Source organism: Dermacentor albipictus, chromosome 4 (genome assembly GCF_038994185.2).
Source record: "Dermacentor albipictus isolate Rhodes 1998 colony chromosome 4, USDA_Dalb.pri_finalv2, whole genome shotgun sequence".
Taxonomy (NCBI): domain Eukaryota; kingdom Metazoa; phylum Arthropoda; class Arachnida; order Ixodida; family Ixodidae; genus Dermacentor; species Dermacentor albipictus.
Window position 1 is genome coordinate 91,174,648 of NC_091824.1, and position 12,482 is coordinate 91,187,129.

Consider the following 12,482-nt stretch of genomic DNA (forward strand, 5'->3'; position numbering starts at 1 on the left):
CATGGAATAGCAAACTGTGTACCAGCAGAGAACACTACGGACACTGTACATTCTATAATTGCGCCGTACCATTCATGGATGTGCGCGTCTCTGTGATTTACGCGTGTTGGTGACTGTGTGCGTATATATTCATCTGTGAAGCACAAGTCGTTGGATGTGCGCGTAAATTACACCAGTGCGGCAGAGAAAGATGTACAACAGATCGCTGAGTGCACCGCACTGTTTTGTATATAGGATTTTGATTCCGCGGCAAGGTTCCGGAAGGTTTGTGGCCGTGACTTGGACGACTACTCCCCGTGCGTGATTTTAAGAATACTTTATCTGCTCCTATTGCCGTGCTCTATTCTTTATAGCTTTTAATCGTTAATCGTTTTGATCTGCCACGTCGTTCTCTTCCTGCTGCAATTGCCAGTGCGCTCCTTCTCTCTTTCCCGCTCTCTATATATTTGTATATATGTTTTCAAACCAAATAGTAAGGATAATAATTACATCAGGGGAGCTTCAATCTAGCTTACCATGAAACGATGAAACTGTTTTCTTGGGCGTCGTTTCGGGAATACTTAAAAGATAACTTCCCTTAGTTGATTCATTGGCACGGAAGAAGGTTGTCAAAACGCTCCCATATTGAGTCCTTGGATGCTTTAGAACGTAATGAGCTCGTTCTTTGCCGATAAATAATTATACAGCTCGACTCGAACGGACGCTTTCGAAATCCATGAAATCACGGCGAACTTCATGATGACTTTCGTCTTTGCGTCTTTTTCTGACTAATACCAAGCCTCCCTTCAGGGAGGTGACTGTTTCGCCATTGAAGACGCATAATTTACTATTGCAGCTTAACTTGATTCCCCCTGTAATTTTCATTTGCACTGCATAGCAGCGGTATGACATAAGGGAAGCGAAATATATGAAAATGTGCAGAGTAGTCGCGGCTTGCGAGACCATCGCCTACTTCATAGAAATAAAGTAAAGGGGAGGTGCAGCTCAGCCCTTGTCTCGTCACTGTGCATAGCGCAGCAGTAAACCAGAAGCGACGAGGGGACGCCAAGGATGAATATGAAGTTAAGCTGAATGTTATTTTTAGCTGAATAAGATTGTGAGATTAAGCTGAATACTGTATTATACTAAAGTTCGCTCGTGTGATAGCAAAAACTGACAGTCATTACGCGAGATGAGGCTTGCTATATAAACATTGTCTAGAGATGCAAACATGAACTGGTGGCGCCCTGAAGCTCCACAAAAACTCGTCATGACGTCATACATTTTCACAGTGCCTGTTCGGGTAAAGTTAATTGTTTATCTATTAAGGAGGACTGTGTTGAATTCTAAAGGAACGAAAGGCTCAAGCTAGCAAGTTTAAGAGACCTTTGCTTGCGCTGAAACATTCAAAACATGCTAAGTTATTTCGAAATCTGTGACATCACGCTGTCGCATCGCCACTGACGTTTCTGCACGAAATTCAAGGGAAAATAAAGTTTAACCTTATTCACAAGTAACTAGCACAGTTACGCCGAGCGAGGGAAAATAGTTTTGAAAGAGTGCGTACATTAACGGATCTACACTGATTTGTAGATTTGGTAGCTGTTCTGCGAACGCTTATAGCATAGCTATACCAAAGCTGCGCAGGTGAGCCTGCCTTCTTTATTTTTGCTAATCTGCCGCTATTCGGAAGTTTCAGTGAAACATCGAGGCCATGAATCAAAATTTCTGCCTGCATACAGTCGTATAATTCAACTTTACCTTTTTATGCAGCAAAACATGTCTAAATCGGCTCGGAGGTTGTCCAAAGATGGCATTCCTGCGTTTCACTCTATTAGAAAAGGGAAATAGGAATTGGCTCGAAGCTCAGGCTTCGCCTTTACGATGACAGCAACGATTTCAAGCGAGCGTCATATACTCCTGACTGCGTTTCGGGTATAGGCCTCTACTAGGCGCACATTCTCGTTTCAAAAATTGCACGATAAATCTTTACGTATTTCATCTTGGGTAAACAGGGCAACACAGACACGGACGAGATTCGAGGAAGCGACATTTCCGTCGGTATCTCTCCTAGGGTTGCCGTGATTAATTGTGGAATATTGTGAGCCCACGTGACCAACCGCTCATGAGCACTATAGAGCCCCTGGCAACAAAATAATGCAATGGCAATCAATCCGCTGCCAACCTCGAAAATAATTAGTATGGGTAAATGCGCCAGCCAATTGCGTTCCTTTACTTTCCCCGATGTCACAACGTAGGTGAACTGGTCTCACTATTAACGTCTCTCAAGAACTATCCGTTGTAGCACGGAGGCAACTGAGAATGAATGACGCAGTTCTGTTTTGTGGCTTGAGAATGCACTGATTCTTAGGTTGGTAACGCGTGTGTTTTACACACGCGCACCAGTCCATGTATAGCGAGAACGTGCTCTCGTACCCTCGTGAAAAAAAAAGAAGTGTATAACGGTACTAAGTGGGCACGCTCCATTGCTCGCCAGTACAACTCGCATCCGGTGACAGCCGAGGCTTGTGAATCCGGCTCCGGGACGCAGCGGAGGGGGACGTCATATCAAGCGCGCGGTCAGTGTGGGTCCCACGACGTCGGCATGCACTGGCGTGTTATCTTCGCCATGCCGGCTATCATGGAAATAAAAGGGCAGGCGCGAGGTGCTGTTGGCTTATCCCGCAAAGGGCGAGAATCTCCTCGCCGAAGCGTCACCCCAGCGACAGGCAAGCCGCTTATTTGCCCGGCGGGATCCTTCTTTACGAAAACACTCGCTCTGCGGGCCGCACTCCCTGATCGTCTGGCAAGCGTGACGCCAATCGCACGTTATTTGTACGCCGCTGCAAAGTCGGCAACTTGGAGAGGAGCACGCGCCGTGCGAGGTCTTATACCGCAGCAACGTAGCACCCGATGCGGGCCCCGTGTGTATACGCCCCTGAACTGAAGCGTAACATGCAGCAAAACGAAAAATGGGTGGACAGCAACGGTGACTTGACACTGCGTGCTACAACTTGAAAAAAATTTATATAGGCTCGTTTAGGTTAGTTTTGCCGTATCGTAAATCCTTCCGTTTGGCAGGATTGACCAAATGCAGGGCAGTGCATTGCGGTATATTACCGTGTGCGAGGTGCAGCGCGGAAGCTTCGCAACCCTAAAACCACCCGATGACTATAGCAACTCGAGACTGCAGCAGATGCAGCTTTCTGACGGATCTCACTCCCGTAAACTGGGACTGATTTCCCTAGGAAGATGAGAAGAACATTGAGGGGCAGCAGTCTCTCCCAGTCGACAGCTTTCGATCGGGAACATTTCGAGGGTGCAGCGCGGCGATATGCGGGAATATGTGCGCGTATACATGCAAACGTTGCGCTACAAGAATATACCCAGCTGAAGGCATGGTTTAAGACAAAGTTGATGTCGCTGCATATCGTATAAAACTCGGTAAGTTAATTAACCAGAGAAGAAAGAGCATGCAGTATTAACAGAGAGGACACAAAGATGGTTGATGATAGCATGTAAATATATACACGCTCGTATACATCTATTGAAGTTTATTACTAACTTATTTTTCTGTTCTGTAGCGCTATTTCTTGCTTCCCTCTTATGGATTAACTCGGCTTTACTGCAGCGACATACGCCCTTATAGTGTCGTGTATTTTAGTGCACTGCGAATCTGAAAGGAAAGTAAGTATGGAGAACAGTTATCGACAGCGTAAGGAAGTCACAAGGAAGTGAAAAGCGGCACAGGGCGGGTCGAACCACACAAATAATCTCTTGCAGCGGAAAGAGAAATGTAGAGCAGTTGCTGCTCGCAGCGAACGCTCCTAGCCCTCTGCATAACGTTGTCATGACGTGTTTAGAAAGTTGTCTGCGCGAAGTTAAAAGAATCCCGCGTTGTAATTCCGCTTTGGAGACCCTATAGAAACGACCCGACGATCGTATTTCGCTGTCGTAGTACCATACAGGGCGGTGTTTTTTTTTTTTAGGCTATACAAAATTTAAAAAAAGAATGCCTGTGACAGATGCCACCTTGTTCTTGAGCTGCGTTACAAGAAGTGGACATTACTTGTACAATGAGTCGAAATGAATAATTGAAAATGAAGAAAAATTTCATGAACTTATTTTTTGAATACTTCACCGTACATATCACAATCCGTGAAGTGTAGCCGGTGAGTTGGCAAAGCATATCCCATTGGCACGAAACGTTGATGCTACTGACTGCAACAGAAGTTAAAGGACAGCAGCTGGGTTTAATATTGCCGTCTGTACGTTCTAGTACTAGTACTACCAGTTCTATTTCTAAGTACGTCGTTCTAGTACCATCTGTCCTTTCCGTTACGTCGTCGTTAACCTGCCTCCTCAACGCCGAGTTAGACCACTGAACTCCCGCGCTATTGACCAGAGCTCTAATCACACTCGCGTCAGAGTGGAGCTTTCTTTGCTTACTCTACCTGATTTGGTGCGGCTGCTGCTGTCTGCTATAGCGGGCTGGTCCGTATCTCGGCTGATACAATTGTTGACATGTATACGAACGTTATATGCGCGCTGAATGAAAGTACCAGCAAACGGGATTATATAACCCCTACATATATTGAACGACAAAGTAGTGACAGTAAGCGCCACTTCTAGTTGAGTAAAGAAAAATACCTTCCTGCGTAAAAAATGGGCACATCCCACGCTCTATGCGACTGTACTAAAGCCTACTCACTCCTTATCGGTATGTCCAACACACCTATCTGTGACTCATGCAACTGTGAAGAGACGATCGAGTCAGGCCGGAGTGTGTTAAACCGATTAGACAGCAGACCATTTTTAGAAACAAAGATTCTTGGACCATGGTCCCACGCTTCGCAGGCTTCCAAAGCGACACGATCATTGGCACGATTAATGAAATCGACTGGCCTCAGTGACCGATTGTAGGCGGGAAGTGATAGACAACCGCTCACGTTCACACTGAGAGTACCTTCTTCCCTCCCTCTTTCTTTCTTTTCCTCCCGTAAACCCTTTCCCTCTGTAGGGTACGCAAACCGGACGTATGCCTGGTTGACCTCCCTACCTTTCCTTCCTTCTTTTCCTCCTCCTCCTCCTCCTCCTCCTAGTTATGCCAAGCATTTTACAGGTACCTGGATATCCAGCGTTGTTTGGCATTCTGCAAAACGATACGAGGTGAACCAACGTGTTCCGGTAAATTGAGTTGTAGTTGTGTGTGTGGGGTCGCGAGCGCATCTGTGTATATGAGACGGCAGCAGTACGACGACAACCGCGTTGTAGACGATCGTGTGACAGCAAAAGGCATGATTTCTACGCCGGCGTTTCGACGCGAGCCTACGACATGGCGATTGTTAGGTTCTACGCGGCAGGCAGCGAATGAGCGTGAGCGAGATAAACATGTATTGTGACATCATGAGCGACTACGTGCTGTGCAATCGTATGTATGTACATATACGCGCCGATCATAGTTGGACGGGTCGATATTGACAGAAAGACTAATGAAGTACTTGTAACTATTCGGTGGAGCCTGTTTTCAAGTTCCCAGCGAATAGCATCAATACGCTTGTACATGCTCAGCACTTGAAACACTTTTCCCCGTTCCGGCCTGCTTGCTTGCTAAAGCGAAGCTTGCACGTGGACTAGGTTTTTTTTCTTCTTTTTTTTTTCGTGATCTTGATAATCTATCGTAGTCCTGCGTGCACGATCCGCAAGTCCGAGCGCCACAAGCATTTGCTGAGCGAGGAGTTTTGCGGTGAAGGTGTTGTCCAACTTGGTCGCGTGCTTTGTACTCGCGAGTCGTCGCTAAACAAGAGCAGCATTCTTCGAAAACGCCAATGAGAACTTCGCTTATGATTAATAAAGGCGCGATCACCAGAAAGGAGGTGCTTCCTTCTTTCTTTCCGTCTTTCTTCGATTCTTTGTTTGTTTCTTCCTTTCTTTAGTATCGTCATGAAGAATATGTCTCATTTTTTTTGCACAATCAACTTTCAGACATAAGCAGTGCATTTATTTACCCCCTGCGGCTAAAATTGTTCGGATGTTCTCATGTTTAAATCTTCAAAGCAAGTAACAAAATAAGAAAAAGAAAGGAAAAGAAGCAGCAAACGCTTCGGAAGAGCTATGTCCCTCCAAGATGCTAGAAAAGAAGTTCCCTAAGGACGTAGTTCTTTTTTTTTTACTTTTGACTTACTCAAGGCACGGAACGGAAGAAACTGGAGACGCTCCCACAGACTTCGAATTCCTTTTTCAGGCGATTTCGGGAGATTCGCGCCGACCGTTAGAGGGCTTCAACTATAGAGGGCACGAGTTTAACGTATATAGAAGGTAAAATATAACTCAAGAGAGTATTGGCTTTGGCGTGATGCTATTCCGTTGTATAAACGAGCGCACAACAGAGAGATAAATGGAGAGAGAGGAGTGTGTGTTAACCAGAAAAGCGACTGCTCGACTACCCTTCGCAGAGGGAGAGGAGTAGCAATGGATTAGAAAGATGAGAAAAATTTGAGGAAGGGAAGTAAGAGGGCATCATTTGATAAAAACTGGACCCTACCAAAGTCGGCCCAGCGCGTTGAAAGCGTCGTAATGGGTTTTCGTTTTCCCCACCGCTGTGACGCTCAGCGCGAGCTCCGACAAGGCCACGGGAACGGCGAATGCGGCTTCTTCTTTTTTTTCTTTTTTGAAACGTGAAACGTATTTATTTCAGACAACCAGTATACATAGTTGTCTTGGGAATCGGCCTTCTCTCGTTTCAATGACATAATAAACACGCACGTCGCAAGGAACGAGCGAAGCTGCACAAGGATATTTGGAGATAATGTGCACGCCATTGTTTTGCAAAGCAGCCGAACAAGAGCGCGACGCCTAAAATCTGCAGGGAACCAAAATATTCTTGGCGGCCGAGTGCGCCGAGTGCAACCAAGACCGAGAGGCCAAGCGATGATGGGCCGAATCTCGGAGACTTGGTGGGCCGAATCTCGGAGATTTACGAAGGCTGGCTGCGTGGCGTCATCCTCCCTCGTAGTATCTTTCCCTTCTCCATTGTGAAAGCACGCACGCGCGCAGACAGCACAGGGATGGCAAAGCAACACCGGACCAGTGTCAACCGCTTCGTCTGAGTGTTTCACGGTCTTTACGCTGTTGTGCGCCCGGTCCGTTGTGAAGTAAAATATAGCTATTGATCACACGCGTTCGATCCAGCGGGTGATTTCGATGAAACACGGTTAGCGCTTCAGAGGTTGAACAACAGTGCAGTGTTTATTCTTTTAGTAGGGAACGAAATGTGGTCGCTTCTGACGCCGTTCCTTTCTTTTCACTTCGTTTGTTTGCGTCAGCGTTTCACTGACAGGCGTACTCGACGCCTTCCTCCTAGATATACCACAGGACATCCGTATATACAAATCACTAATATTCTTATTGCATTTTTTTTTTACGCATTTCGGTTTATGGAATCCCAGCGAAGAAGACACTGACGTTCATCAAACATGTTGACACGGGAAAAGAACGCGCTCACGCTTCTTCCGCTAGAATCCGTCAGCCATGAAACACTGCGATAAAGGAAACAAAGAAACGAAAGGAGCAAGGCGGGGCAAGGAACGGGCGGATGGCATAAAATAGATTTGCAAGAAACGGTAGACATCCGTCTGCGCGGCAGGGGGGTCTCCCTCCTTCCTGTGTGACAGTGTGCCACTGTCAGCAACGACAACGAATAATTGTGGAAGAGGGCGAGAGAGAGAGAGAGGGAACAAGAGAGAGGGAGAGCGGCGTGCGGAAACGCAGCGACGAAGCAAGAACCGGCAACGGAACAACACATGCGGCGGGAGAGCGCTCGACGAGAGAGGCGAGGGTGTCGGTTTGGGACCGGGTTGAGGGCACTGCAGCGGGTTGCTGGCGTGCGCGCTTCGTGTAATGCGTGCGCTGACTGTGTAGTACAGCGAATTGAGCGAAGGCGCCGCTCTCTATGCGCGGAAGGTCATCACACCCGCCGCCACCCTTGTCACGCTTGGCCGGAGCAGGTTTTCCCTGCGGAATGAAGCGCGCCTTGTGCGTCGGTATATGCAGGCGCTTTTAGTGCAGAGTCTCGAACCTCGAGGGACAGAGAAATAAAAAAGAAAAGTACTTTTTCACCTTCCGGTTGGACTTAAATGTAGGGTTTATCGTCCAAAAAAAAACAGAATGCTGGTAAGCGAGGCGCCGAATGGGGGCTTCGGATTAATTTCAGTCACACGGGGTTATCTTCAAGGTGCCCCCAAAGCGCGGTGCACGAGCGTTTTCGCATTCCAGCTCTGTTGGAATACGGCCGTGAAGCGAACTCCCGTGCTCTCCAGCGAACCAGCGTAGCCGCCGAGCCACAGGGGCGGGTGACTTGCCGGTTACCTACGCTTCATATTATGCGACCTAGCTGCGTCCAATGGAACTGTTTAATTCAGCCCTGTCATGTACCTAATCCTTCCTCGTCTTATATAATGCAGTTTCAGAAATTAAATTAACTATATTCTGATGTCTTTCGTGCCAAAACCACCGTCTTATACTATCTGGCACGACGCTGCGCGAGGAACTCCTTATTAATTTTGACTGACTGGGGATCTTTAACGTGCACTTAAATCTAAATACACAATTTTTTTCTTTGCCATATTGCCGCCATTGTACTGCTGCCACCGCAGCGGCCGAGCCCGTGATTTCGAGCTCGACAGCGCAATGCCGTAGCCAGCGTGCTACCGCGGCGGGTACCGTTAGAAATAAGTGATTTAGCGTACGTGAGAATTTGAGACAGCGACAGAGCGCTGGCGCAGAACCCAGAAATTGGCTTTCTGTCTCCTGGTGATGAAGTGACTAGCGCAAGAGTGAACACGGGACACTAAAAAGGCGACAAGTACAAGTTTCCCGTGTCTACTCTTGCGCTAGACAATTCAGCATGGAATACCAACTAGCCTGGTCTCACACCCTGTTTCTCCCTCCGTTCTTTTTATTTATGTGTGTGTTTTTTAATTGTTTTAGTGCCCAGCTCGGTTAACAGTCAGTTCGGGGATCTAAAAAGAAAAATTAAAGGCGTTGGCCTGTGGATGGATCGTACCTTCGCGTTATTAGCACAACGCTCTAACCGACTGTGGCAGCAGGTTTTTTTTTTTTTTTTTAAGCTGTAAAAGAAGAACGCTTCAGTGCATGGTACCTGCTATGTTTCAAAAAAGAAGAAAAAAGGACGTCGCAGAATAATTTAAAAAAAAGAACGACTGAGTTAGCAGGCCGGACCAGGGTGAATGATTTCAAGACCAGATTGGGTGAGGGAACAAACGCGAGTTAATGACATCTTAGGTGAAATCAAGAAAAAAAATGGGCATGGGCAGGACATGTAATGAGGAGGGAAGATAAACGATGGTCATTAAGGATTACGGACTGGATTCCAAGGGAAGAGAAGCGTAGCAGGGGGCGGCAGAAAGTTAGGTGGGCGGATGAGATTAAGGAGTTTGCAGGGAGAACATGGCCACAATTAGCACATGACCGGGGTGGTTGGAGAAGCATGGGAGAGGACTTTGCCCTGCAGTGGGCGTACCTAGGCTGCTGCTGCTGCTGATGATGATACTAGTGGTATACGTTTGTGACTCCATCCGTGGATGACAGTCCGTTATGAAGGGGTAAAATAACCTTTATATTTGGCCCATCCAACAACAAAAAGGTTGAACGAAAAAAAAAATGGCCTGCGCAGGGATCGAACCTATGACCTTCGCGTTATTAGCACGGCGCTCTAACCGACTGAGCTAGCAGGCCGGGCCAGGGCGCATGATTTCAAGTACCACGCACAATAGTGGTATACGTTTGCGACCCTATGTGTGGACGATAGTCCGTTATGTAGGGGTAAAAGGACCTTTCTATATGGCCCGTCCAACAACAGGCGACACCCAAACCGTCGAAAAAAAATTGGCCTGCGCAGGGATCGAACCTACGACCTTCGCGTTATTAGCACGACGCTCTAACCGACTGAGCTAGCAGGCCGGGCCAGGGCGCATGCTTTCAAGTACCGCGCACAATAGTGGTATACGTTTGCGACCCTATGTGTGGACGATAGTCCGTTATGTAGGGGTAAAAGGACCTTTCTATATGGCCCGTCCAACAACAGGCGACACCCAAATGGTTCAAAAGAAATTGGCCTGTGCAGGGATCGAACCTACGACCTTCGCGTTATTAGCACGACGCTCTAACCGACTGAGCTAGCAGGCCGGGCCAGGGCGTATGCTTTCAAGTACCGCGCACAATAGTGGTATACGTTTGCGACCCTATGTGTGGACGATAGTCCGTTATGTAGGGGTAAAAGGACCTTTCTATATGGCCCGTCCAACAACAGGCGACACCCAAACGGTTGAAAAAAAATTGGCCTGCGCAGTGATCGAACCTACGACCTTCGCTTTATTAGCACGACGCTCTAACCGACTGAGCTAGCAGGCCGGGCCAGGGGGCATGATTTCAAGCACCGCGCATACTAGTCATATAGGCACGGAGAGGAAGAAACAAGATTTTAATTGGGAACTATGGAAAATGAATGCCTTACTACTAAAAGACGAGCCATTTGTAGAGGCAGTACGTGAGGCCGTCAGGAAAGTAAGTGAAGAAAACAGTGAAACAATAGCAGAGAAATGGGAATTCTTTAAACAAAACGTAAAAATGAAAGCTTTAGAAAGAGCGAGCTGCTTACGATTTGAGAAGGAAATGAAAGAAAGGGGGCTTACGAAAGACACTTAAGCAGCTGATAGCGCTGGAGTGCGAAGAGCCTGGGACGTATAAGCAAGATGTAGGAGCCATTAAAGAAAAAATCGAGCAGCTTGACAAGGAACGGTATCAAGGTGCGATTGTGCGAGCAAGAGCAAATGCATTAGTAGCTGGAGAGACGCCCACTAAACGGGCGCTGGGACTCGAAAAAGCGCAAGCTCGACGGAATCATGTCGACAGAATTTTATGGAACGGCACAGTTGCCGACGATAGTAAGAGCATAGGCCGAGCGTTTCGAGAGTATTATCAGTCACTCTTTGCATTTCAAGAAGTGAATATAGACGAGTTCAGAAGGGCCTTTCTATCTCGGATGCCGCGAGTGAGTGACGATACAAAACAACGATTGGAATGGAAAATAACAGAACGTGAAGTTGAAAAAGCGATTGATGATTTGAACCAAGGCAAATCACCTGGACCGGATGGTCTGGGCGCGTGTTTATATAAAGCTTTTAAGAAAGAACTGTCGCCGTTACTAACAGAGCTGTTTAATGATGCGTATGATAACAAGACTTTGCCGCCTTCTTTTGAAAAAGCTCATACCATACTCATCCCTAAGAGTGACCAAGTGGAGAAACTTAGGCTAGTAACATCTTACAGGCCAATATCTTTAACCAATGTTGATTATAAGGTTTTTATGAAAGTTTTGGCTGCCAGACTTCAAAGCGTCATAAATGACATAGTGGCAGATCACCAAACCTGTGGTATTAAAGGAAGGCCCATTTTTTCGAATATTCACACGATGCGGTGCGTGCTGGAGTGCTGTGACGCCACCTCGGGTGGAGTCGCGGTGCTCCAGCTGGACCTCGAGAAAGCGTTTGATTGTGTCTCTGATGATATTTTGTTTGCCATTTTGGATTACGTTAATGTTGGTTCCATCATCCCTGAGGGAGTGGCGTTGGCGTACCAGAACTGCACAACACGCTTAATTGTGAATAAATCATTGGGGGGCCCCATTAACGTCATGCGTTCTGTGCGTCAGGGCTGCCCTCTCAGTTCTCTTTTGTTTGACATTTACATAGAAACTATGTGTTTGGTAATAACTGAGAATGAGCAAATACGCGGGTATAGCTTGGCAGCCACACAAGTCAAGCTCTTGGCATATGCAGATGACATCGCGGTGTGTTGTACAAGCAGAGAAAGTGTGACGGAAACAATAAGGGTAGTGAAAAATTTTTGTGATGTGACGGGCAGTAGAGTGAACTGGGGAAAGTCCCTCGGTTTGTGGCACGGAGAGTGGTCTTCGGCCCCGGACCTTTTTGCAAATGTGAGCTGGATAAAAACCCCGACCAAGTACTTAGGTGTCCCCCTGGGCAGTTACAAAAATAGCGACGAATACTGGACGAACCAAGCAAAAGAAACAAGAGAAAAAGCAGACAGGTGGAAAGGCATCAACCTGTCGATTTTCGCAAAAGCAACCGTGTGTAACATGTTTTTTATCACGAAGTTGTGGTACGTCATGCAAACGTTGTACTGTTCAAGGGTAAACGTGCAAAGGTTGCACAGAGTGTTCGCGGTTTTTATCTGGGGCTCTACCTGGGAAAGGAGTAGCCGAACCAATCTGTTCCGGCACGTGAAGAAAGGGGGGCTGGGCTTGGCGCATCTTTTTGTACGCCAGCTTGTGAACAGGTTTTTGTTTTTTCGGGATGTGCGTGATCCGTTTCTGCGCACTGTATGCCAACTCAGGTCGAGAGGTGCTTTGCCGGCACTTATTGTTAGTACAGATAGTATGCCCGGAACGCTTCGTGGCTATC

General features: G+C 47.2%; 1 protein-coding gene and 4 non-coding genes across 6 annotated transcripts in view; 1 reads left to right on the forward strand and 4 right to left on the reverse strand.

The window, feature by feature from the left end:
- Positions 1–12,482, forward strand: part of LOC135917685 (ras-related protein Rab-8A-like) — a 138,686-nt gene that overhangs the window by 80,194 nt on the left and 46,010 nt on the right. The gene's annotated exons all lie outside the window — the stretch shown is intronic.
- Positions 9,662–9,735, reverse strand: TRNAI-AAU (transfer RNA isoleucine (anticodon AAU)). The gene has a single exon. It is a non-coding gene; the product is annotated as a tRNA-Ile (tRNA).
- On the reverse strand, positions 9,887–9,960 carry TRNAI-AAU (transfer RNA isoleucine (anticodon AAU)). The gene has a single exon. It is a non-coding gene; the product is annotated as a tRNA-Ile (tRNA).
- On the reverse strand, positions 10,112–10,185 carry TRNAI-AAU (transfer RNA isoleucine (anticodon AAU)). The gene has a single exon. It is a non-coding gene; the product is annotated as a tRNA-Ile (tRNA).
- On the reverse strand, positions 10,337–10,410 carry TRNAI-AAU (transfer RNA isoleucine (anticodon AAU)). The gene has a single exon. It is a non-coding gene; the product is annotated as a tRNA-Ile (tRNA).